Source organism: Larus michahellis, chromosome 3, assembly GCF_964199755.1.
Source record: "Larus michahellis chromosome 3, bLarMic1.1, whole genome shotgun sequence".
Taxonomy (NCBI): domain Eukaryota; kingdom Metazoa; phylum Chordata; class Aves; order Charadriiformes; family Laridae; genus Larus; species Larus michahellis.
In genome coordinates, this window is record NC_133898.1 from 31,327,286 (window position 1) to 31,355,091 (window position 27,806).

General features: G+C 42.3%; 1 protein-coding gene across 5 annotated transcripts in view; it reads left to right on the plus strand.

Moving 5' to 3' along the window:
- BICRAL (BICRA like chromatin remodeling complex associated protein) overlaps window positions 1–27,806 on the plus strand; it is a 136,403-nt gene that overhangs the window by 61,555 nt on the left and 47,042 nt on the right. For all 5 annotated transcript variants that reach the window (XR_012586092.1, XR_012586091.1, XR_012586093.1 and 2 more), the window contains exons 15-17: window positions 11,013–11,599; window positions 14,734–14,826; window positions 26,242–26,308. The gene's annotated coding sequence lies outside the window, so the exon portion shown is untranslated. The remainder of the gene's footprint in view (window positions 1–11,012; window positions 11,600–14,733; window positions 14,827–26,241; window positions 26,309–27,806) is intronic.

Consider the following 27,806-nt stretch of genomic DNA (forward strand, 5'->3'; position numbering starts at 1 on the left):
TTTCTTTCTTCCAACAGGAGGAGAGTGACCCGAAGTTCTCTTCTAGCTAAGTGGTATAGAGTAAATCGATTTTAAAGTAAAGATACATTTTTGAAGAGGTGTTTACTTTAAAATTCTTCTGCTTCAGAAACAAGTCAGGTTATGGGGTTTTTTTTCCAAGATTACCAGACTGCTTGAATTTTCCTTAATGCTTGCTGTTCGTAATCGCATGGAGGAGGAAGCTTTCCCACTCTGTAATCTTTGTCTCACTCTTTCTGTCAGTCCATCTCCCTAGATAGCTTCTGTGACCCCTTTCTCGCAGAAAGCTTTTTAACTGAAGTGGTCTTTTGATGTCTAGTGTTTTAGCCAGCTTTGTTACTTTGGCCAGGAGCCTTATGTTGTTGACTCATCACTTACGAAGAAGATACTTAACCACACACACCCTGAGGCATTCTTGGTAATTCAACATATAGATCAGTTCAATCATAGAGGAAATACTTCTAATTTTCCGGACTAGACAAGAAACTAAAATACTACTTTGCTTTGTGTATCTAGTAACTTTAGTTCGTTGACTATTTTGGTCTAGAATAATTTGCATCCCTATCAGATATTATTGCTCATAAATCAGTAACGTAGTCAGTCCGTGTGTGCCAAAGCTTGTGTCCCCAACTTTGTGCTGGACATTTGTACCTGAACTATCTGAGACTCAAATTGCCTTTATGTATGTAGGAATATACTCTACAGTATTTGTTTATTTCTGCTTTTGGTCCAGCAAGTCTATTAGAGCAAAGTGAAGTACTACTTCAGATTCTTCTCCAGTCCTTATGTAATTTGTCTTGTTTACGTAATTACAGTCAGAAAGTTTGTATCAAAAGAAGAAATGTGGAGAAAATCTGCTTTGCTGTGTATGATTTTAAATAGGTTTTCCAGAAAATACTACTTGGTACAGCTCAGTCCTGAATTGAGAATGCAGAGAAATTAACTGACCTCCACAAACCTTCAGTGGGGCCTGGCAGAAATAAGCTCTGTGCAGAACAAAGACAGACGTTTTCTCCACTAAAATTTCTCCAGTATATCCTAGCTAATCTTCACAACTGAGGAGTTTTGGGGCTGATGTGACCGCCCACGCAGCTTTCACACCTAGGTAACTTTATTAATTTCATGAGGGTGAGGTCAGGAAATTCTCAAAGCACAGAGCAGGTCCAGGTCCATAACCAAACTTTTATAAGGGCTCCAAAATTAGTGGTGTCCGGGGCATAAAAAGCACTTTGAGAAAAGTCTTTGACAAAATATCCATGTCTTTTTCCCTCAGTGTTGCTATTAAGAAAAACTGGCCTTTTCCATCCAGTGGAGAAACCTTGTCGCAGTTATCCATGCCTTTGACACCTTGATGCTGTATTATGTTATCGCCACGCGCTCCGTACGGGGCTGTGTGCTGAGACCCTTGGAAACTGGAGCCGGTGCGCATTGTGGAGCTTCATGCCAAGAACACTTTAGATCAGCTCTGCTGGTTGTTAATAAGTTCCTGGGCAGAATTCAAGGTGTTAGTTTGAACCTATAAAGCCCCAAATGGTTACCCAGGAGGCTGCTTCCCTTCCTGCAGCGCAGTGCTTGTAACTGGGATCAGCCAGAGACGCTTGACCTCAGCTTTGGAATTCGCTTCCCAAATCCATCCACCTGGGCTGGGGTCTGTCAAAAGTTAGTGTGTGCTGTAAGCTCGGCTTCTCTGCCTGATGTCCTGGTAGGGGATGGTGTGAGGTACCGGGGGTTTGCTTTATGCTGGTGGTGGTGTGTAATTTTACCTGCTGGTGAGTGATTGGTTGTTTTGGTTTTTTTTTTCCTTTCTCTTTATGCTAGAAAGAATGGTATATTGTTTTTGAAATGATAGCATAGCTGGAAGTTTATACCTGCAGTCACATGGCTGGAAGAGAGGCATTGCCAACTGCATTTTAATTAATTACATTTCTGATTCCATTGAAATCAGTGGGAGTATACAACTCATTCCCCGGCGCGAGGATTTATTTCCCTGAGCAAAGCTTTTGAGATCAGATAAGAATCTATAACGGAATTCTACGTAAGGATGGGCGAGATCAGGAAACCCTGATAACAGGACTTCTCTTTAAGACTGAGATCAGTGACGTTCTATTATCGAGCAGAAACGTCAGTTGGAGAAAAGAAAGCAAAGACAAGCAATAGTATAAGGGGAAGCAAAGTCCATGTTGATGTTTGTCATACAATGTTTTATTCTCAGCTCATTCAACGAGGTGCAGAAGAGGGGAAGCTGCAAAAGGATGGAATGTGCTTGATCTTGATTTCTGGTGGAGGGAGGTAGGACGTGCGGTTACAGTTCTGCAGTGCGGAACACACAGCTTGCAAGCTGAGCCGACTCCTGTTCATGCCATGAGGTGCCATGATATGGTCTCACAGGGCACATCAAGGAAATTAAAGCTGGAAAACTAAACCAGGGATATTCGGGCATCTAAGTAATTTTGCATGGCTGTGCTGTGCCCTTTAAGAAAGTGTCTGTAAAAGTAATTTTGGGGTTTGTAATAGTGTAGTTCGTGAACAGGAAGAAATGGTGACAAATGAATTTGTCATGTTTGGCAATAGAAAAAACAATACAAATAATAATACATAGCTGTTTTAAATGGGAAGCCTAGGAGAAGTCCAGTGACTTGATGAGAGAAAGATCTGTTGCTTCTCTGTTTGTTTCACCTGGAACTGTTAGGAGAGGGAGGATAAGGTGTTAGAAAGCTGAGAGCGTATATAAATCCCAAGGCTTGAGTGTTTTATTCATCGGTGGCTCATCCCTAATATTGTTTGGCTGTAGACCAAAGTTCCTACCTGATAAGACAGGATGTAAAACTCTAAGTAATCCATCTACTAAACAGCACAAGCCAGATTTTCCTGGTTTTGCATACATAAACAGTTTGTCCCTGCATTTTTATTCTGGTTTGTTTAGACAGATCTCAAATTTAGGTGTTGCACTATGTGGTCGTCCACAGGAGAGAGGCACTGAACCTCCAGTGAACTCCATGGGCCTCCCACCCACAGACCCCCGAAAGCACCAGGTCCCAGTGCAGCACATTCCTTCATAGAGAAAATACGTCAGATGCTCAATCAGCCCAAACTTAATCTTTTTCTGCGTTCAGCCTCCCAGCTATGGGGATATAACTGTTTTAGGCAACCTGGAAAACTGCCTCTCCTTCCTAAAGCCTTTACATATTCACACGGTGAACAAACACCACACGTCTGTCATGACAAAAGACTTTTCTTCAGCGTTAGAGCCATCCCAGCGTACTTGTGACTTTTCTAAACTGTTCGTTCATTGCCAGTAAAGAACTTCCCCCTCCCAGGAAAACGCATGTCCCAGCTCTAATAAGTTTATTTGTAAGTCTGATTGACGTATGATGGGACAAAGTTAGACTGACAGTGAGTGTTTCATTGATGTGAAATTTTACACCATATCTGGACATAGTATATACTTGGTTTATGATCCAGCTGGGCATGCTTGTTAGTTATTGTTGAGGTCAATCAAAGTGTAATTGTAACATAGGGAAAGACGGTCCCAGGGCTACAAAGATTTGTTTCCAACAGCTGCTATTCATTATTCATTAAACTCTACCTTCTGTTTTTGAAATTAATAACCCTTGGCCTTCTAACAAGGCATCAGACTTTGATTTTTAAATCTATATTCTTAAAGATGCACTAGTTTCATCTGCAGACAAGTGAGAGCACAAAGCACTTTAGCTAGTAATAGTAGTTGGCTGCAGAATTTAGTATTTCTGCTTGTGGAAAACCAGATGTGAGTTAATTAACCTGAAATTTACAGGCACTGTATGCTGGATGTGAGAGAACTGACTGGTGTACAATAAACCCCAAACTTATGGAAGTCAGGGGGAACACTTAAAACTTCAGTTAAATAAAATTGCATGAAAATTAAGGCTAAGTACCATATCACAAGTCTACAATGGGGGAATATCGGCTTAAACAGAGTTTATTCAGATTGGCACTTGCACCTCCATTAAATAAGCGATTTTCCAACTTGCATTTGCCATTTTGTGTCGGAAGTAGAGCACAGGCTTTGGCTCAGGACGATGGCGGAAGGAAGCACGTGATACTTGTCTTGTGAATTCCCTTCCTGTGTCCCCGTGGATGTCGCTCCACTGATTTGGCACATGAGAAAGGTCTCAGGACAGCTTTGGAGCGTGGCTGGGGACAGGGACAGTCCTGTCAAGCTCCTGTGCAGCTTCGTTTGTTGCTGCTGAAGAGCAGCTATGGAGGGACCTGGAAATTGTGGATGCAGTCCTCCTGTGCTTATTTGACAAACCGTGTCGTCTTGGGAGTGCTTTCTGTAGCTGAGTGACGGATGTGGTTTTTGATTCCGTGAACCACAGAAAGAAAGCAGCGATATCTATGAGTGACTTGTTTGAATGAAAGCTGTAATTCTTGAATTGCAATATTAGGTGTCTTGTCCACTGCAAATTTCTAAACTCTGCAACAGTTAGTGACTACTGCTTCAACTGATCTCAGAACACAGCAGTCAAATGTATAGCTATCTGTGATATTATAGGATTAAAAGACAACTTCTTTAATTAGCTGCAAGGAAACTTTGTGACGTGCCTATACCCACCTATCTATATATTTGCAAAGAAAAATTTTTTAAAAAACATTTACTTTTTTTCAGTGGAAAAACAATCTGATGAGGGAAGACATTCTCTTTGAATTCCACCCTACCAAACCTCCACTGGAACAGACAAAAATTTTCTAGGGTTCATGACTAGACAACACCATCTTTGTTGAGATTTCTATTGTTGTGAGACACCCACCTGCTTGAAGAGCGGTGCCCTTTCACTGCAGCATCCTACCTATACATTGGTGGTGGGTGACTGTGGCAGGACTCATTACTCTCTCTGAGACATTTTGCCTTCCAGACGTGTTGGGCACCATCACTGAATAGGGGAGTTTTAAATCCTATGTATAGCAACGGGCCCTATGTCTCTTTCTCCAAAACGTCAGACTACTCTAAATTGGCATGAAACAAACTTGTGACAGTTACAATTCCCCTCCAACAGTTATTACAAGTTTTAACGAATTCTAGTAGTGAGCAGCCCAACTTGTGCTTAAGTTTCTTCTTGAGTTTTACGTCAAAGTCTGTGGAAAACTTATTTCAGTTGACTTCAGAGGACTCTGGGTCTACTCCAGGCACATTTTCCCCATTTCATCGCCTTGTCATCACAAAGGGGTAATACACTGTGGCTAAAATATGTACAGGACGTTGTTTTGAGGCTGGGTGTCTCAGTGCAGGCCATCTATGGGAAATATGATTACGTTAACTGTGACGCATGATCATAAGACCGGTAACTATCGGTACACCGATAGTGTATCATGAAGTTAATTAAAATTTGTCAAGAGTTGTTAAAGCAGCCATCTCCCTACTCTCTGAATCAGTCTCTCATATCCTTTTCTTTCCTGTGTAAATTCCACTACTTATTCAGGTGGGGTACTTTAAACCATCACTAAATGTTACATTTATGACACATTTCTAAGCAAACATTGGGATATCCATTGTACATGAGCATGTTTCCTCGGCTCTGCCGGCCTTGTTGGGCAGCTTATCTACTGTTCTCCCTAAGTCTGACCTTTCATGTTTAGTTACTTTAAAGACACTAGAAAACCAACTATCTACTCAATTTCCTTGTAGCTTGGGGGTAAGGTTAAAATATCATGTAGCTACCGTATGTTTGACATTACACAGCCACAACTGATAAGCAAATATTTTCTTTTTAAATACACAGTACATTTTGCATGAGTACATAACAAGTATTCTCATTCCCATTCTTTGTCCTGGAGAAGGCCTCGTGTTGTCAAATATAAAAAGTTGCCACTGGTGTTTATCTTACTAAAGCTGTTCACATCGATTGGTTCTGCCTACTCCATATTTCAAAGCAAAGTGATGGGGAAAGGTCGTACAGATTGCCCTTCTCTTCAGTTCTTGGCTTAAGGGTGTCCTGTTTGTAATTAAGGAACAATTTCTTTTGTGATGGTAGTCAGGAATTTTTTCTTTCTTTTCTCTCTTTCTCTTTTCTTCACATAATATTTGGAAAGGTATGTGGAAGTCAGAGAACAGTTAATACAGTTGGAAAATTTCTTGCTACAGAGGTAGTTTGGTGGTTTGTTGTTTTTTTGTTTGAGAAAATCTGAAATAGCTTCTGTGTTGTGTATTCAAATTCGAATCCATACAGTATCAGAGCAGCAAATTTGGAGGTAAAGGGCTGAATGCGAAGGTTTTGATTGCAAGGCCATCTGGCATTATTATGAAAAACGTTCTTGAATGCTTAAAAGAAACCTAAACCACATTGCTCAGTAGGTGCTGACTCCAATGAAATTGAACCATCTTGGTGCAGGTTTGTTGTCTGACTGTTGGAGAGCTTGTGGGAAAATCAGCTATTTCTATACTGATGAAGTGCCTGTGGCTGAGAATCATGATTTTAAGGAAAAAATGTGAAATGGAATGTCTGGCGCATTGAAGCAAAATATTTAAATTTTTTTTTTTTTAAAAACTTCTTGCAAGGTTCGTGCAAGATGTACCTTTTTAGAAGACCAGAAACAGATAGTGAGTATAGTGTTGCTCCAGTCTCATCCTAGAGGGATAGACACCGAAGAAAGATAAATTCTACTTGCTGTCACAAAATGGTCTGAAAATGTTTGGGCAACACAGAGAAATAAGCTTCTAGAGAATATGGAGGCTGGTATTACTGGGGTCGATCCGCTGAAGCCTGAGTTTTTAGATTTCTGTGAAACTCAATTTGTTTGCCTGCTTTACTTAAAATCTATGTGCTGCATTTGCTTACAGGCTTCGCTGCTCGGATGGAACCGAAGGGATTAGGAATGGGATGTACGGGCTTTTCTATCTAGGTCAGATTGGATTTAGCACTGACTGAAAATGACACCGGTTGTTTAGTATTCTGGATCAAATGTACAGTGGCCAGATTCATAGCAGTCTGGGTCATCTGAGGTCATAGTGCAGCTAAAGTTGAGAAAACATAGCCAAAGCTGAAGCAGCGTTTTCAGACTGTGAATCGGGGAAGAACAACACTGACTGTTCCCACACAAGGTTTCATTCGTATGTATTTCCTCTTCCTTTTTTGAGGCTGAACACTTTATTCCTAGATGCCACATGTAATGCATTTACAAACTAGGAAGGCGTGCATCAGGCCAGGCATAAATCTGATGAATTGTTTTTAGTTTGAATTCCGCAGTCTGAATTGCTTTGTCACTACTCCGAATCAAGAGTCTGTTTCTGAGGCTGTCAGCAGGTTCAAAAGGTCCTCCTTTAGGATCTGGGGGAGGGGAACAGGAGATCTTTTTTATCTTTTCACTTTGGACAAGTTTTTTTTTAAATGAAAAAAAAAATAATTAGGAATGAAACAGGTGGCAGGCAGCTTCCCAGAACTTCCCACCATGCCGTGCTGGAGCTCCTGCCACAGACACGGTCTCTCATCCACCCGAGGGACTGTGAAGGGAGCACACAGACAGTCAGGAAAAGAAAGGGAAGATGGAGTCAATGTCATGTTAATCTTCTGTGTGGATGTTTCTACCCTTCCCTTGGTTCAGCAGAGAAGGGAATTGGAAAGAAAAAGGAACCAGTTTCTGCTTTGGTACCAAGGACCTGCCTGCACAGCAGTTCGGTAGCTTGTGAAAGGCAAATGCTGTTTGCCCTGGTCTCCTTATAGAATCGTAGAATGTGTTGGGTTGGAAGGGACCTTTTCAAGGTCATATAGTCCAACCGTCCGTTCCCCCCCCCCCCCCTTTTCTTTTTCTTTTCTTCAGTGTTTAAGGAATTTCTATTAAACCAATAATTTTGTAATCCAAATTGCCAATCACACAGAACCACACAGAATCACAGAATGGTTCAGGTTGGAAGGGACCTTAAAGACCATCTCGTTCTAACCCCCCTGCGGTAAGCAGGGACACCTCCCACTAGACCAGGCTGATCAAAGCCCCATCCAGCCTGGCCTTGAACACTTCCAGGGATGGGGCATCCACAGCTTCCCTGGGCAACCTGTTCCAGTGTCTCACCACTGTTCAATCACCATCCAATCACCAGGCTGGGTTACTTCCATCGTGAGTGTGGGAGAAGGTTCGTGCTGTAATGCACTGGGTGACAGCAAACAGCCCAAACCCAAAAGATTGGGGATTTCAATTTTGTTATCTGACTTCTACATACCAAGCCGGGTGTATCCACTATGCTTGTTGCTGTGGTATCTGAGAAGTACAATTCATTTCTTGTTTGAAATAGTGGAGCCCTGATTCAAGGTCTTTGTTTTTTATTGGTGAAGTAGTTCAATCATGCAAAAATTAACCTCCTAAGATTTATAAATTTGGCAAAGTATGGGTCCTTCTCTGTAACTGAGATCTTTTTCATGTCATGGGACAACGAGCCTCAGTGACTTTGCAGTTGCAGACAGGCTGAGCTGTGTTGGTAGAGTATTTCCTGTTTCAGTCAGATGAGATGTCATAAATCTTCATTCTCTCTGTGATAAATTGTGTGTTAATGAAGATAGAACTTGCTTTGATATGAAACCAAGTTAAAAGAAGAATTCTTCTGATGAGACAAACCCAGAGATAATGAAAATAGCAAATTAGGGTACAGGGGAAATGATGGATTCTCAAGAGGAATTTTTGTGTGGACAATGACAAATTGTGTACAGCTATACTTGAATATTGTTAACATTTGAGTTAAGATCTAAGGGGTGCATTTAAAAGCTACTGGTACAGATAATTGCTGAAAAATTTAGTGCTGTATTTTGGGCACAAGGTGGATTTCACTATAAGCATGCCTCCACTGTTCCCATAAAACACAGCCTGTCTCTGTAGGTATAGTACGTCTTGCCTTATTCCACAAAAAGGGTCTGCAAATGAGTAACTGAAAGGTAGAAGGGATAATTCAGCCAAAATGCTGTGTGTGGGGTTCACTTTGCTGCTCTCACCGGTCTCATGTGCAGTGTGTCAAGAAATGAGCCCTCATGTTAGTTGTCTCACTGCTGCATTTTTCCAGTTTTATGTTGATGTAACACCGTGGGAGTGACCTCCAAGCGTTTTCTCTCTTGTGTCTCATCGAGGCATTTATTAAGCATCCAGTCATCTTATTACCTGAGTGCCTTTCAGTCCTGTGCGTAAGGCTGGCAGCTCTGACAAGGGTAGAGCGTGGGTTGCTGTTGTATATCCAATGCATCTTCAGGACCAAAACGTCCAGAGCTTGGTGGTAGGCAGAAGATATCTTGAGACCTGCAGATCGGTCACATGCGTCCTAGCATAAAGCACACTGAAATAACTAGGGACTTTACTACAGACTGAAAGGTCACCTTCAATAACAATTATTCCCTTTTTACAGCTCACCTTCAGTCACGATCAGGCTGCACGTTTTTGTGTCGCTTTCATTTCTCCCACTGATATTGGATGTTTTAAGGAGGTAAACCCTGGCCTCGTCTTTCATTCTGTCAAATGCTGAACATCAGACCTGTACTTGAATTATCAGTTGCATGTGGATTATGTTACCTGTCTCCGTTCTGTTCTGTTTCTGTTTTCCATATGATACAGCTGGTGTAGGGTTTTTTATCATATAAAAGCTATAACCTGGAAGAACCAACATTAATTTCCTCTGGAGCCTTATGAAAAGTATCAAGGGTGCGCCTGACTTGTGGTGACAGAGCTTTTCAGCGTACTCTGAGAAAGAACTGCTTCTGGGCACACATGGCAGCCAGATATAACTTACACGCACAGCGGCGTACGTATAGTACTAGTTCATTAACTTTCCCTTCATGAATCTGCTAACCAGATACTTTACTAGCACTTTTAATGTACCATCGCATGTCTGGGGTCAGATACTAGTAATACCCAGCTGCAGGTCAGGCTGAGTTTCCATACGACCTCAAACACTAGTGATTAGGTGAAAGCTTAATACCTTTAGAGTCTTGTAAACCCTCTGTCTCATATATTACATCAGGCATTCATGAAAGGGAAGACAGAATAAATTAGTCAATGTAAAATGTATCTGGAAGCCTAAGATAATCCTATAATTCCCAATATTATCCCTAATAACGTGACCCTAGAACCGGTGATGAAATGGAGCAACGAGGTCATTGCATGCCAGGGTTCAGATAAGATCTTCTGTGGATTCTTTCCTGCAAAATCTACCCAAAAGAAGTGGAAAGTAATTTGAAAAAACTCTTGAAAGCAGTCTTTAGCCTGAAGGGATTAGGAGCTCACAGATGAAGATGATGTTCCTCAGTCTCCCTGAAAGAAAATCTTTGCTGAGACAGCCTCAAATCACGGCAAAGAAATCAATATAATTCAGGAACCTGGGGTCTGTTTTATCAATTCCCAGACACAAGGCAGCAGATATTGGGTGTGATTAAGAAATGGTGCAAGGGGACTTTAAATGGACCCTGCGTGGGCAGCTGATTGAAAAAGCTTCTGGAAAGGACATGTCATCTGGGCTTGGTTTCTGGGAAAAGGAGAGCAGCTTTTTGGAGTTCCCTTTATCTTCCTCCCAGAGCCGCAGCAAAGGCGGTGAAGGTGTGAGGTGGCTCTGAGAAGGGATCGCAGACGTGCAGGGGTGCGATGGAGTGCTTGCACCCTGGCCTGGTGAGCCACCTGCTTGTGGCTCCTGTGTCCTCTGGCCTGTGTGGTGTCAGCTCTGCAGCAGAGGCCTCTTCATGACTGTGGTGCTTTTTTCTTTTTGTGTAGGACAGGTACCATCATCAGGAGCTGACAGATAGAAAGGGAAAGGGGGAAGTGGTTGATGTGAAGGCTTAGCTGATGTTCAGCCCGTCCTGTGCCCACAGCTGTGTGTGGAGGAGAGGGGTGCCTGTGACCATCTGGTTCTTGGGATCCTGGATGGCTGTCCCAGCAGCTGGGACAGCAGCAGTCTGATGGGCAGGCCACCAAAAGTGCGGTGGCACATGACCTGAGCTGAGAGGGGAGACTCTAAAACCAAGAAAAACTTCTTTCTTGTTTTCTCTTTGCAGACAGAAGAGAGGTACCAGAGCAGAATTTGACTGATCCCAAGGTGTCTACTTACAAATTAGTGGTGCTGGTGATGTCTGGGGCTTAGTACCACGTAGTCTTCCTTGAAACCACTCCCTGTTTGTTCTTCCCATAGGATCCTAGGAGGAAGGGTAAACAAGAATTTCTTGTTCCCGCTGGAGTAGACTATGAACGCAGGAGGACTTTCTGTGATTTTCTCTGGAAAGGAACTGCGGTTGGGACATATGGTCTTTTAATTTGGAAAAATCTTATATTTTCCAGGGTGCTTGCCATAAGTCAGGGAGAGTTTGGGCTCACGGCAAAGATGGGTGGGTGGAAAAGCTGGTTTTTTTTGGTTTGTTGTTGTTTTTTTTTTTTTTTCCCCTCCAGTTTGGGCTCTGACACACAATGTTTCACTCTGTTGTTTGAGATTTTGCCACTAAAACCTTGGGAAAAAAGGAACCTTCTTCCCCATTGCAAGGCTGGTATTGTTTGGGATGCCCTGCTGGGCTTCTGAAGAGAAGTGATGACAGACACCCTGCGACAGACGTAAAAACCAGCTCTGGAATCTGAACAGCAAATCAAGCATGTGAGCAAAAGCTATACTGACTTGTGTGTGTCTTCATCATTGCCTGCCAGCTTGAGAACAGGCTATGCAAGTATAGCACATTAAATGCTTCTTGGCTGCTTTGAATAACTGAAGAGAAATGTGAAAGGTAACTTACAACGATGAAATATATAATAGTGCAGTTTCTGGAGAAACAATGCAATGTAGGGATATGGAGATCCGAGCTGTAAAAGGCTGGAAGTCAGATAAGCCACCAGGGATTCACTTTTACCATAGTGAGAAGACTCCCAGTCCTCAGTACGGATGTGAGACGTCTACGCCCAATCAGAAAGAGCTGAGCTCCTTAGACAATTACAATTAGATCGTTAAAGTTAAATGCCTGGCTATATCATTAACTTTATATTGTAATAATAAAAGGGGAGTGAGAACCTCCTGTAAAAGAGTCAGATGATGTGCTATTCCCAACCTGTGATTCCTACGGATTATGGGCAGAGTTGCAGCCAACGCACGGCGCAGTTCCCACGTGAACAGATCTGGTTTCAAAATCACCGCTAGGAAATAAACACAAGAGTCTCAGGCAAGTGAGCTCTAGTCCAGTTTGGTTTGACAGCACGTAAACATTTCCAGTGCTGCGGGGCCCGAGGGGGCGTTGTGTTCGGACCTTGCCTCATCTGAGAGCAAAAGGATGAAGTAGTAGCTACGTTCATGGCAACCGAAGAGTGGGAGCAGAGAAAGAGCATAGGTCTAGCATGGATAACGCAGGCTTGGTTAATTGGGGGATGTCTGGGATATGGAGAGGCAGCCTCGAGGAGGGTGGCAGTAGCAGCTTTCACTCCCCATAGTGAAGGGAGCTGTGTCTGCTAGATCTACCCATGCTGAAGGAAGAGGAACCTTAGACTACCGTACCTCGTCAGATCAAACAGCAAAATTTGGTCACTTAGCACACCTGAAAATGCTTGTCAGAATCTTATTTTTCTGTTTTTCCTGTTTTGAGCTTGATAACCAAATATACTTGCATACTTACAAGTTCTACAGGGGTTAATTCATTGGGACTACCTTGGGGATAGAAATATTTGGAAGCACTGGAATTCCTGTTTCTCCAAGTGTGAGTGGATGTTATCTGTTCATGTCCGACTGTGTCTTTGATATCGTCAGATGGAAGGTGATGGTGACGCCCCAAGCCGTTTCATGCCAGCCATATATCACCGTTCTGGCACCAGTCCTCCTTTGACATCTGACCTGAGTACTATCAGTTGCAGTGCATTTAATTGCCTACAAAAGCCAGCTTTTTGCTGCAGGGAATACCATTTCCTGTAGCTCCTGGCAGGCCCAAGGGGCCAGAGAACTCTCTGGGCAGGGCTCTCCCCTCGAGAGTGTCCGAAATGCCTGTTTCCATTGTAGAAGAGGCCCTCTTTGCTCATGTGTAGCTTGCACCTTTGAGGGCAGCTCAGCTTTGCACAGGGGACAGGATGGATAGCACTCACGGGATGAATGAACAGTTGCTCAGTGTCTCACTTTATTATTTCATGGTTTTCCCAGCTCATCTGGGTCATATATGATTCCAAAGTATCCTTTATATATAAAGCTTTCTCTTTTTGTGGACTTTTCTACAGTGGTGATCATGAAGTTATCTGAGACTTTCATATCAATGCATACATTTTTACCCTGCCCCCGTGAGGTGAGAAAATGGCCCAAACCAGTGGTAGAGGGGATTAAGACTGCAACAGGGATGTTGAGAGTCTCCAATAATTTCAGCTGGTTTTGTGAGGGATTTGCACCCTAGACAAATGTAGTTCAGACTCTCACCCCAAAGTGAGACTCCCAGAATTGGTGACCATTGGTGGGGAACTGGGAGTACCTGAGCTGCCTAGAGCCACCTGAAAGCATTGCCCATCAGCAAGGGTAAACTTGGATGGCTGAGAGCAGCATTCATGTGCCCGAGCCCTGAAATGGCTGTCCCTGCATTCACTTGGCACCCTCCAGTCTTCCCAGCAAAAAGGCGGAACGAGGAAGAAAGCAACAGAGACATAAAAACCCGTGAATCGTAACTAGGCAGTTCATCTCCGTGGGTTTTTTGAAAATCTCCCCCAGCAGTGTCAATGTTCAGTAGGGATTTTGTTCGGCCCCACTGATAATAATACAAACTTTTGTTTCCCTGCTACCTTCAGCTGGAACTTCATGAAACCTACTGACCAAATCCACGTCATTTTGTGCACCAAAACACTCTGAGTGCTCAAGTTGAGAGCCTTAATGCTCTGACTTAAATTTTTTTTTGTAAGTGTATACTCTTTTTAGTGTGATTCCTGGGGAGCTTTGCACAAAACCCTTCTCCCTACACATTCGTGATACAGACTCCCATATCATCAGCCACCAGGTCTGAACTGTTGGAGCCAAGCATAAGCCTGACTCATGTGAGGCAATATGCTCTCAGACTGAAGATGCCACAGTCTTTCTGAAAACTTGGGAAAGAGTCTCTAAGAGCACTAAATTGTGAGAAAAATCAGTACAGGACATCCCATCCTCGCAACAAGAGTAGTAGCTGAAAAATTATTTTTGCCAATGGGCTTCCCACTTAGATGCAAACGGGGGAGGTCTTCTGGTTCCCGACTGAGGTTTAATGGCATATGAGAGTGGGATGTTTCTTTCAATATGGTCCTGAGAATAACATCTACTAAGTCCCATTTGGCAAGGCTCGCAGAATAACGTCTGCCAGTTGACCTCACCTGGACCACTGGAATTTTTGCCCTACGTTTTGAAATTATCTATTCACTATATGTGTTTTTTTTTTTTCTTTTTGAAAATTGCAGAATTACTCTATTTCTGTTCACGCTGAGGAATATAAACACATAAGGAAAAACTTTGCTTTTTTTCCAGACCTCATTATTTAATGCAAACAGTTTTGTCTGTCCGAGAACACCACTTCCACTGAGGCCCAGTAACTCGGTGCTGACTTTGCTTTTAAGCCATATTTCGTCTAATGTTGGGAGAGAGCATACTTCTCTGCTCCTCTATAGCGAAAGCTCATAAAGAGAAAAGACTGAGCTTTTCCTGCTGACAGAGTACTTTGGAAATTTAGGTTTTGAGGCTTATATTTTTAATATTACCATCCCATGAAAGTAAATAGATAATTAGCACTTTTTTTTTTTCTTTTGCAGGGGAAGAAATGGCAAAGGGGAATGAGAGAGAGGCCCAGATCTCAGCCTGACAACAGCAGTCTCTTGAAAGAGGCACTGTGGTGGGCAGTTTCAGTATGGTGATTTGTTTGATCTATTATAAAATCCTCTCTACCACTGTGTAGCTACCACCCACTTATATTTATTATGCAGTTTTATTTTTGCTTGGTAATATTTTTCTTGTGTTTATTTTAAAAGGTCTACATTTTGTGGTGACAGTCTCCCATTTTCCAAATTAACTGCTAGCAGATGTTGCTGTGTGGTGTGAAGCACACACAGCAGCTTAAACCGCCAAGGTCTGGATACTGGCTTAGAAAAAAAAAATCTTTGTGTTATTAAAGCAAGCTTCAGGAGTGTCTATAAAGTGCTTATGTAGAATCTTATTCAGAAAATAAATTACTGTTGTTTTTATAGCTTTTAGATGGTTTTAGTGTTTGGAATTACTGCTGAAACCTAACAAGTCCATACCATGCTTTAAGAAATGAAATATCATTTGAGCAGTGTTATTTAGGAAAGCAATAGCTGCTGATATGTTATGTATAGGCAAATGCAGGTAAGTTGTACTTAAAGCTACAACTGCTTAGTATTGTCCCTTAAAGTCTCTGCTATTGTCGCACACATCTGCTAAACCATAGGTTTTGGAGTGGAAAGCTTCAGTGTGAGCAGAGCACTTTGAGTAGGCTACTTTTGAAACTGTTGCTGAAAATGATATGGGGAAATGGGGATTTGTGCTTTTGCCTTTGGAATAAGGTATTGCAATTTGGCTGGGGCATCGTCCCGTTGCCAGGGATGTGCTGTTTTGCTGCCTCTGTGAAACTTCACCCAGTTTTGGACAAACCGCGCGTTTGTGAGAAGCTGAGGTTGCAGAGTGACTTGCTAGGCAGGTAACTAACCTGTTCAGACCACTTATGTATCATGCTACAATTGCTCATCCAGGTAACTAGGCAAGTTATAAGCGCTCACTGCTCTCCCTGCCTTTCATGAGTAGGTCAAGAGAGAGAAATAAAGGGGTTTACAGTGCAGCAAGTAATTAACTGTCGAACTCATTGCTGGGGTGCTCAGGGGGAAGCGTGGCTGGTGCCGCTGTGGCTCCATCACAGGTTTTTAAGATCTGTTTGTGCGAGTGTGAGTTAGGAACGACACAGGTACAGTTGGTTCTGCATTAGAGCAGGGAGATGGGCTAGGAAACCTTTAAAGTTTCCTTTTAAATCTAGCATTCTCTGCCTTGCTCTGTAGCCTCCCTCAAAGAGACGGGAGGGTCGCCCGTGGTTGCCCCGTTCGGTTCGCTACTGCAGGAGAGCCGTCCGCTAGATGTCACTGGTACTTCGCTGAAATAAGGTATAAAAAAAGCCTTTTCTGGTAGGCCGTTAAAGAGACGATGCACAGGTGAGCTGGCACCGTGCTTGCACCCCTCTCAGCGCCGCTCCTGCCCGAAGGCCTCCACGGCCTCTGCACGGCCGTCCCGGGGCTTGTGTGTGGTGGTGGCTGATACCTCCTCGCACAAGTTCCAGACCATAAAATTAGACTGTTACGCCTGAAGGTACTGGAGAGCCTGTGGGTGGGCGCAGTAACGCTGCTGGGATTCGTGCTGCGCAAGCGCGTGAGGGCGAACGCCTGTCGTCTTGTCAAAGTATTTCGGCGGCGCCGTGTTTACCAGGATTGCTAAGGATCTTATTTTCTTATCTTCTAAATGCAACAACGAATTCTGCGTTTTATTCTGAGATAAAACTTCCTGCCGATAAGGCATATATAGACTCTTTTATGCTTTTTCCCTTTTAAAAAAACCTGTCTTGATACATCCAGCGGTCTTGTTAAAGAAGGGTTATCACAAAGATGGCAGATAAACAGAAGCTGGTCTTCACCAGTGCTTTTAATGCATAAGTTGGACAAATTATATCTGCTTTATTTCACTTGACCTACTAGAGGTTCCCTCCAGTTAAATCACCTGTAGTTGGCCTACGGTTGACCCTTTGTTGACTTGTTTAATCATCTGCCTAGTTTTCAGAACAGGTTGTGAGCATTCAGACCTAAATCAGTCCTTGAAAAGGTCCTGTCATTAGGCAGTAAGGCTCATACCTGATAATCTGCCCGTCACACAATATGAACACAGATGACAATCACTTATCTCTTTTATGTCATGATATAAGGCCGAAATTGCCTAAAATGAGGAAGAAAGCCATTATTTAATCAATGGAATTGCGTCAATTGAGTAAAATTTGTCTCTAGTGTAAACAAATGGAATGTCTTTGCGCTCTGTGAAAACAAGACTAAATTACTTGCAGATCTTGCAGATAGAAAAACATAGGAAGTGGACTTGTAGGCTGACACATTCAGGGTTTCAGAGTATGCATTTAAAATAATTATCCAGATTACACTGGATTACTTAATATATTTTTTGCATCATGTGTATGCACTTGTATTTTTCAAACAATAAAAGCAATATTAGTCTATTTTTCAGTCATGTTTGATTATTTGAGAAATTTCTTAGGATTATTACCAATAAATGTACAGTAGTTAAATAAGAAAATGTCAAAAATCAGTTTTAACTTTTAAAGGTGAGTTGAAGAGTAGTCATCAGTGTGTCCCAGAACAGAGAAATTTTTGGTATGCGTACATATAAGAGACTTGATGTGAGAGAATGATCTTTCATTAAAAATAATAAATAAATAAATAAATCTAAGTTTCCTCCTCGTAGTCTCACACATACACAAATGGTGGAACACAATAAAGAATTTAGCAATTTCTAGATTAATTCATTTACCCAATTACCCAGCTTTTAGTACTACGAACACTCAATATTTAGTGGCTACCTCCTGAAGAACAATCTATTTGTTGGAAAAACAGAAGCTGAGTGGGCTATTGGGATATCAGCCTGCAGGTATTTTTCATATCCTTTAAGTTTTCCACAGGTCCAATGGAATAAAATGCGTGTTAAAGATGTATGTTTCTAATCTATAGACACCATAATTTCTTACTTGCTAAAGTAAGTTTTATTTGCACTTTTGTAACTGGCCTAAAGTGACCAGCTGGAGTGAGTTCAGCCATGCCTCTAGAATGCAAGATAATGCCTATGTAAGTCTTCCTTACTGATTCAGAAGTTGGGATTGCTCCACAGAAAAGTTTTTAGGAAGAAGCTGATCGGGCAACCAGGTATTTAGTTTGTTGTTTGTTTTTTTTTTTAAAGCTCCAGGTATTTAGTGTTGTGGGGTTTTTTTGTTGGTTGTTTTTTTTTTTTTTTTGGAGGTAACGTTGGGTGATTGGAGGAAACACTGTGGGAAAGGCAATAACTGTGGGTGTAGATCTTGATTCATGGGTGTAATGTGTAGATCTTGATTCAAGAGGCTTTCAGGACAGCCCCTTTACTCAATGAATGCCTGAAGAACCAAGCTGAAAGACATTTAATAATCTTGGCACTTTGAGAGACTGGTCCTTAACTGTGACACACGGTAGCTGACAGGCAAAAAGTAGAGGGGTAGGCAAAACTTCAGCACCAAAGATGACAGAAATGGTATAGTAAATATGCAGTGCATTAGTCCTCCTGTTCCTCTTCGAGTTGCATACAGCTGTCATTATGCAGGGATTTTGAAGGTGTAGGATCCACAGCAGGGAAGGAGCTATCAATTGAAAGAGTCTGCACCTCGCTTCTATGGTGTCCTTTTCTGCCGCGGTCTGTGCCAGGCTCTGATTTTAGGAAGTTGACTCCCCTGCTTTTATGCTAGCTGTGTGCAGAAGCTCCCGTCAGCGTGAGGGTGCAAGGCGTGACTGTGGTCTATGCAAAGGTGGGACTGACTGCCTACTGTCTTCATCATCTGTCAAATTACACGACATGGAAAAGAGCATCTGAAAGATGCTGGGCTGCATCTTTTCCCTAATTGTGGTTAGGGAACAGCGGTTGTGGTGGTGTTTTCTTTGCAGATTCATTTTCAGGAATATAAAAGGAGAAAGAAATGGCATCTTGGTGGAGCTGGAGATTTGAAGTCAGAGCTCTTGGTTCTTTCCTTGACTTTTCCAATACAGGAGGTGCAAATTACAAACCAAAGTTACAGAAGAAACAGTGGTTCCTTGCTGCCCCAAAGCGTTGGGTCTGGATTTCTGACAATGCACAGAGCGTGAGCTTGTCATCGTGTAATTCTTTGTCATGTGTAACTCTCATGCTCTCTCCCTGCACCGTGGAGGTTAACCCTCCGCAGAGGGATATGAACTTGAAACTCCTTTGGTTTATTTGAACATAAGACATCTACAGCTCTCTCCCACGTCTGTCTTCAGTACCAGCCCTAAAACTGCAATCTGGCTAAACACAAGTCAGCAAGTTTGTTGCCACAGGGGTTCCTGTATAGCCGTTTATCCACAGCAGCCAGAGTTTCTGTCTTTCCACAGTGGCAACTTTAACTGGACCAGATCTCAGACTCCACGGGTGGGCTCTAGCAATGGGGTGTGTTTCCCATTTTACGCTGGTGGTATAAACTAAGTGGTCCTTTCTGCAGGCAAATTGTCTGGGGAGGAGAGATGGGTCCATCCAGCTGAAAACAGAGTGGAAGGGTGTGAGTGGGAAGGCTTTGGGTAGGAGGGTCTGTAAGTCCTGGGGGACAGTTCATATTATTCTGGAATTTGAGAAATCAGCAGGAAGGCGACTGCCAGCTCCGGTTTCATTAGGGTGATGCTCCCTGAAATACTCTTGGCAGTTAGCTTCGTTTACAGGTCAGTGTAATGATAAAGTTCACTTCCTTTCATTGGAGGGTCTGCTTTGGATATCTGAATATGTTTATTCAGAAATGCCTGACATAGTAGCTGATAAAGAAAACACTATGCTAGATTTTCATAAAATAAATACATCTAATAGCCAATAATCAGAGTGACATCTCTCTGTCTGAGAATCTGATTCCTACCACTTCTAATTTCATGCTCTAGGGTCTTGTTTCTCTTCTTTTGTCATTTAAGGTAATTTATTACCTTTTAACTGAATTTAAAAAAAAAAATGCTCTTTATTGTTATGCTCTGCATAGTAAAGCATACTTAAGCAGCAAGGTAGAGAAATCTGCACCTTGAGAGAGTATCATGTTGTACTGAGACTTCTGAGAGATTAGCTTTTGAAGAACCTCTTTGTTTTTATTCCGAATATGATCCAGTCCTGGGGATTTAATTTTCTTCTCCAGGCCTTTATGTTTGCATGTTTTCTTATCAAAGAAGGAATAAGTTTAGGGCAAGAGCCTGTAAATCTGTTTTCACATAATTTATTAAGAGTCACATGGTACGGGTGCCATTGAAGGGAAAGATGTTGTTTATCTTTTAATTTTACAGTGACATCTAGTCCTTTCAACATGGTTTTCATCCTTAGAGCTCAGTGCATTATTCTGGTTTCCCACACTATGATTGTCCAGGGATCGGCAGGTCTGTGAATAAAACTCATGTAAATTTTGGTGAATAAAAAAGTCCTGTAAATTTTGTTCTCTTTCTGCTTGGTCACTCCCCTTTCGGCATCTGCTGACAGTGCCAATGAACTCAAATTGCATTTAGTAACACAAGATCGGCTCTTTGCTGGATAGCCTTGGTTGGGTAGAGGAGCAGAAGTTTAACGGGATCTTTTAAGTCATTTGGGTGTTCTCTCAAGCCAACTGTCTGTGTTCAGAGGCCAGATAATTATCCTTTTGTTTGAAAGACTGTTCTCCTCCATTTTCCACAAAGAAATCTGAAGAGTTTATTTCCATGTTGTGATCCCTTAACAGTTGCTGAGGTTTGTGAATGACTATTTCTATCGTGCAAATGCTATGGAATACTTTGTGGGATTTGCAGAAAAATGTTTCTGGTTTCCTCCTCCTTCCTTCCATTAACACTCTTAATATCCTAGGGAGATATTTCAGCTGTGTTCAGAACCACAACCCGTAACAAATGACGGCGTGCTGGTGCGTCACGCAGCCAGGCACAGTGTGACCATGGGAAATCGCCCCACGTGTGCCACATATGAAGCAGACTGCTCATGGTTAGGGCTGATACTCATGTGCTGTAGAATGAAGAGCTCCTCAGGCATCGCAGCAATGTGGAGGTGCAGATTGATAATGGGCTGCCATCGCAATGGAGGAAGAAAAGTTTGGCTTTTTAAAAATAAATGCTCTCCTCTGAAAGATTAATGCTCTACAGGAAAACAGAAAAATAAACTTGACTTCTTACTTGAAACTGAGACAAGGCAAAATCTGACTGTATCATGTCCTGTCTAAGGAGAAGGTAACGCCTTTAAAATGTTTTGTTACAGGAGACATGACACCTCTGCTGTCTTTGTGGGGGTAGACAAACAGTCCAATTCACCTTGCACAACCTGAAGCCACCCCCTTTTGAAGAGGGGAGAAGCTGGACCAAAGTCAGCTTAGAAAGTGGATTTGAAAGCTGTGTCTAGTTAATTTAGATGCAGTTCTTATCAGGGGTTCAAGCATTAAGGGATGAGAAGTGGAATGATCCCTTAAGGTCCTTAGCTTCTATGTCCATCTCCTGTTGATGCTAATGAAGAATGGGCTCACAAAGCAAAAACCAGTAAATATCGCCTCTGAGGATGAGCACGGTTGGGATTTCCCAGGCCTTTGGATCCTACTGGGAAACTTTCAGACAAAAAGGCAAAAAAGCTTTCCTATTGCCAAAGGTTCACGTGCTATGTTTACAAGGGGCTTCCTCCAGGTTTCTAAAGGCAGGTGATCAAAGTGTGGCTTTGTGCAGAGAGCACAGCGCGCTTTACATGCACTCAAATTGAGCTGCTCTCCTCTCTCCTGTGGCGGCAGCAGCAGCGTGGCCAAGCGCGAGCCCATGCTTCCCAGTGAGCCTGCTCACCGTGTGCTTCCCTGGCTCTGAGGGCAGCAGCTCTCAGCAGGCAGCTGCCTTCTAGTCAGGTTGTTTTTAGGTAAGCTTAATATAAAGATTGCAGTCTAACTATGGGGAAGAGAATGCCAGGGTTTTGGGGTTTTTTTGAGTGCTTGTAAGAGTAACTTGTAAACTTAGTTATATCAGGCTCCAAAGACTGAGAAATGGTGGCCTGTCAGTCCAGGAGCTGGGTCTCCAGTTTGACGTTGCCAGCTCAGCTCTGACACGAGCGTGCAAATGTCTTGCTTGGAGCAGAGGAGCTGTACTCCAAAGACAGCTTTTGGGCTGGGTCTGAAACCCTCATTTTCATACATCTGAAGGAGTCACGGTTCCTGCAAGAATTGACAAGAGCTGCAGGTGCCAATATTGGTGAACAGCAACACTTGATTCAAGTTGGACACTCTTGGTTTCAAGTTGGCAGTAGAAAATGCTGCTTCTAGTGTCCATGCACTTCTCTTGAGGATGTGGGATGCTCTCAGCCTTGGCTGGCAGACTGATACTTGCCAGTGTTTTTAGGACTCCTCAAGGGATTGAACAACTGTACGTTACTGTTGTTATTACAAATCAGAATGTATTTATTTTATTATAACTTGGGCAGTGTTTTATTCAGAGCAGCTCAACCCCTCTTCTAATATCTATGAGTTATGGTTTGCTTCCCTGTCAGTCATTTCTTCAAAAACTTGGTGCTGGAGATTTTGCCTTGCTCAGTGAGACGGTCTGAGCTCCTCTGGCCTTGTGAGCAGTGAACATAAACGTGTAACACTCCAATCCACAAATGGCATTGTATTTACAGTGCAAGGCTCTGGTTCATCTCTCTGTTTCTGTTCATGCTGCCATAATCCCCTTTATTTCAACACAGCCGATCTGGAAAAATACAGATGATGGAGAAGTTGACAAAATGCCCATAGGCCACTACAAACACTTAAAGTAATATAGCCACCTGCCTCAGCCTCTCAGATGGCAAAAATTCCTCCGCTGCATTAAAGTTAGGTGGCCAGTGTACTGGGGTCCATCTTCATTACTTGCTTATTTTATTGTGTTTAAAATGATGATTAAGGGAGAGTCAGTAAGGTAGAAGGAGGGAAGTAAGATAAAAAAAAAAAGCAGAATGCTTGAATTCATTAAGAACCAGAGGAGATTCATTAACATGTGCTTTGCAACCCCAGACCAGTTCCTACCCGTTCTGCAGAAACACAAGCTGTGCCTTCTTTAAAATCCACTGCCAAGAGAACAAAATGTTGCTGGCTTTCACTTTCCTTTTTTCTTTCTGTCTGTCTGTCTGTCTTTTTTCATACTTTAACTCTCTGATTGGTCCTGTTGTTTCTGTATGAATAAACCTGGCTGCGTGTCCACCTACAAACGCATGTATTGTTACTGACACAATTCAAGATTCTTCATCTTACGTCCTGGTTTCTTTTCAAACTAGAATAGGGATGATGATTTATTACTTGTATGACACTAGGCCTAAAAGACCTTTCCTGGGCTCTTACTCAGTTACTCTTACTTCTAGGAACTGTATAAAAACCAGAACAAAGGCAATATGTGTGCCTATTGTATACTTTTTAACTGGTTATTCTAGAAGTGCAAGAATTCTTCTGAATTGTGAGACAAATTTTCTTCTGTTCAACTCCACTAGCTCTATATCAGGATTGAAAAGTCTTGACCAATTTCATTTAACAGTAGATGCTCTTTATGCCGCGCTTGATAATTCAGTGCTGAGAACAAATTAAATGAGAGCTTGCCTGCTGCAAGAGGTTGCATTTCAGAGGGTACCTTGATAATTAATTTTTCCTGAAAAGGACACCATGTCTTAGTATTTCCTTGCAGGGAATTCTGGTTCCTCGAAGCCTGGTCTCCTGCTTTGTTAAGTTCAGGTTTCACAGGAGCATAAAAGACCAGACATTGGGATGTCACAAGAAGTTTTTGCAGGGGCTTAATGCAGCGTGAGCCAATTTAGCAAATATTATTTGTATTTATTTTTCACAGCTACCTTTTGAAGGCGGAATTAATTTTTAGTCTAACCTGTTTCTAGCTGCTCTTGCTTGTAGAGAACTTTCCAGTTATTTGGAAGCTTTTTTCTACTGATAATCTTTATGCTGATAAATAAAACCAAATACTAGAAGGCAGCAGAGCTCCTAGAGAGTCATCTTGCTTATATAGCTGTTCCTTCCCTGGGTATCTGCCACTGCCTCCAGGGAGGAGGATGCAATGAAACTGTAGACGCTCCTTTGAGGGATTCTCACTGAGCTGTTGACAAGTTCTTCATGGGCTGTGGACAATATACCACTATGCACTTGTGTCACACCACAGGGCCTCCCATTGACGCTTATCCGTTTCGTTTGGCCTCTGACCTCCTCTGCTTGCCACTTAGTGAGGCGGCAGTTCAGAAAAGAAAGCAAAAGTCAGGCCAAAGTAGCTTTCCATCTACCTTGCATAGCCTAACTGGTACTTCTTGCTATTTTTCAGATTGCTAATAATTAATACAGATCTTATTTATTTTTCTCATTTTGAAATAAAACCCATTCCTGAGTATAAACGGACAAAATAGCATTGTTTCCCTGCTCCCCAGATGTGTGAATTTTCCCTCTGACATCATCATTTTCCCTTTTTTTTTTTTTTTTTATCAGAGGTAATCCAGAACCAACCCCAGAGAGTTAAAAAATGTACAAATGTAAATTTACAGGTTTGGTCCCTGTGCAGTTTCTGACTTTCACATGTGTTAGTGATCCGTACTTGGGCTTACTGGGCTGAAAGCAAAATGTCGTGTCGAAGTACAGGTTAGACAATCCATGCAGCAGTGATTTTTGAATGTGAGCATCTTGTTCATTTGGTTAATTAAAACACTCCATTACAATTTTTCAGTGTATAAATACCGGCCTTTGAAGCCTGGAATGGAAATAATTGCATTATTCTGGATCTGTGACTGTAGGGCTACGGCACCCCAGCTCTTCGCACAGTGATCCCAAAGAATAACTTCAGTGGCCTTCAAGTCTGTTAATTGAATTACTGGGTTACAGGAATGTTGAAAACCCTCTGCATTTAACCAGGATTCTGTTGTGTTCAGGTGGTGTACAAAATCAGAATGAAAAATCACCTCTCTTGACATGGGGGTCTCGAAAATAACCCAACAAGCCTCCTCCGTACCCCTCCTCCCACTGATTTTGGAAGTGGTCATCAAAAGAAAGGGTAGAGCTGCAGGGAGGGGAGATGGTGATTTAATTAGAGATCTAAGGGGTCATTTTTCCCCCCCCAGCATGTAGTATTGTAATTCAGCACGTTTCCAGTGACAGCTATTGATGTGTGATGATTACAGGCAGACAAGAAACTGGCCTCTAGGTCCACCCTTCTAGACTTACGATGGCAGAGACAGAACCCTTTGCTTTTAAGAATTAGCAGTTTGCCCACTTTGTTGGCAGTTAAACTGATCTAGATGAAAGATTCAGTGAAAATGAAATTAGATGAAATACACAGAAAGTCTAGCTGAAAAGGCAAAGCAAGCATTAAAAGTGCGCAGTGGTCATTTACAAAGCAGGCAAAACTTTGGAAATAAGTTCAAGAGATTTAGGAGCACAGATTTTATTCAAAGTCGGCAGGATTTGTGTTCTAAACCCCACGTAGAGTTTTTGAGTGTTTTCTCTATTATTTGTACTTCAGTTTAACAGAAAGAAAATGTATTTAAAATGTTTAGCTTTGAAGTTTAAAATGCAGGACTTCAACTGGGAAATGACTAATTGAACTTTAAAGATGTTTACTTACTAAATCTTTGGTTTTGATCAGAGCTTTCACAGTTTTACCTAGTGCTGCTGAAGTCAGAGTATGACTTGGGAAGTTATGCTTTCTTTCATTCATTCAAAAAAAGAAAGAAGATTCTGACTCTTAACTGGCTGGAGGAGCTCATGATTTAAGAGGTGATCTTGTATGTGAGGGTGGAGAGCTGTGTGAGCTGTGATTTTTAAAAAAAATTTTTTTAACACTTGCTTTTGGCAGGAGCATTACAAAAAATGACAATCAAAACAAAACGTTTCTTAGTGATGATTAAATATCGAGGCATTAGCGGTGAAAGGAAGCCGCTGGATATCCTAACAGTTTAAGTTAATGCTGTAATCAAGTTACCTTCATTTGCTCCTTTGTTTCGTTAGGATAGAAATAGCGGCCCATGCTGAGCATTTAATCCTTTTGCATGCCTCTCAATGAGCTAAGAAGGTGGTCCTTGCTTAAAACAGATAGACAATCATCAGACCGCTAAGGCGGCCGGTTGTAGCTTCGTTCACACTGGTGCTCAGTGGATGCCAAGTGTTTGCAGGATCAGGGCCAATATTTATAACTTCAATCAACTGCGTAGCTCCTTTTCAGTTCTTGATTCTTAACAGGTGCTCTCCCCCCGGCCGGTGCTCTGCAGACTGTGAAAGCAATTGGGGGTATTATGGTTAGACACTAAATACATCATGAAGATTAACTTGATAAATGATCAAATCGGGCCTCATGCTTGAAATTTAAGTCAATTGTCTGGATGAAATGTGTAAATCCCTGTATAACAGACATTTATCTCTTTCCAGACTTTTCAGTGCTCTGCACAAGATGAAAGCGAGCAAGTGGATAATCTTTTCTGGAGGTGATTCTGTATTTTTTTTTTTTTTCTTTCACTAGGAATAATTTCCTGGGGTGTGGCGTCCAGCTGTGTGCGTACGGTGTATGTCAACAATAAGGGACACAGGTAATTTGGCGAGTGTTTCCACCAGATAGCCTAGGATCTGATAGACATCCCAGGCAGAAAATGGGATCTGCCCTTCTAAGCGGTCCCGCCAATGTCCTATAGGTCACATCCCTGTGCTTGGGGCTTGCCCCTGACAAGAGTGATGGGAGTATTTATTCTTCCTGATAGCCTGCAGGAATTGTGCTGCATATACTTTGGTGGGAATATTGTCTTTTTCTCTTACCTCTTTCCCTTCCCCCCTCTCTCCTGATGCTAGCTTCCCCCTTTCTTTTACCTTTTCTGGGTGGATTGTACGTTTTCAAAGTTTAATGCTTGCTTACTTTCCCTTTGCTCCCTAAGTGGCACAGCTGAAGTATTACAGGCTGGTCATCAAAGCACCTTTAAAAAGGGAATAGTCAGGAATTCACATCTGTGTGAACTATGTGTCTTTGCATAGCAATTTTTGTGGGTTATCAGAGCAAAATATGACTTGCTTTGACAGTGGTCCCATCATAAGCTCTTACCTTCAGGAATTCAACCTCCTACTTTTACAACCTATTCACAGTCCCTTTGGAAATTTTAAACACAGCATGTTAGGATGTTGGTTAACAGCAAATAAACCTGTGCGCTGACCTGCCCATGTGCTAATAATAAGTCATGAGCCTGCTTTTTAAGAAACACTGTCACAAATGGTGGTTGAAAAAATAAATGAACGACCGAATTCCTACAGATAAGACCATCCAGATGGGACTGCTGGGGGGTAGGTTAATGAGTTGGCCCTGCGGCCTTGACAGTCCTCCTTTAAAAAAAGGGGCACGTGTTGTTCAGAGGAGCCCGTGGCCTCTATTTTCCAAAGGTGAAATTTGCCACGGAGTGAAGGGCCAGCGAAAGGTCTCTGCCTCAGGCTCGCATGGGGCTTGACTGATAGATACGGCTTGTGCTAGCGAACCTCATTTTTAGGGAGTAAACTAGCCCTTTTGGTGAGTTCCTCAAGAGCAATCAAGCCTAGGAGCGAACGTTTTGTACAGGATTTTTGATACAGTCCTGGTCCTTAAGGATTTGCAAAGAGGCGTGCGTTTATGGGTTGGATAGGGGATGTAAGTTTATCTTCCTTTTATCTTTTAATGAGTGTGCATAAAGGCTGCGTATGTGGGAAACACACCATCGTTTTTTGCAAGAATTGGATGGCTTTAATTTCTAGCTTGGTTTTTTTGTTGTATCACTGTACTAATTAGTTCCACTTTTCCATAATACTAATCAGTTCAGCATTTTCTGAAAGGAGTTTTCGTACTGCAGAAATTACTTCCATTTGCATGGAATGTTGGATTTGCTTAAAATAAGATATGACGTTTTTGGCCAGTAGACACACCAGATATTAGGTACCTTTTTTGACGGGGAGGGGGGGGAGAGGTGGCTAAAGAATAGCACTAGTAGAAGCCACAACGATGTGCAGCTGTTGTCCCTATTGCAATCGCTGTTCAGTTTCTGAGTGGGGGTATGTGGTGACTCTCTTTGCTTT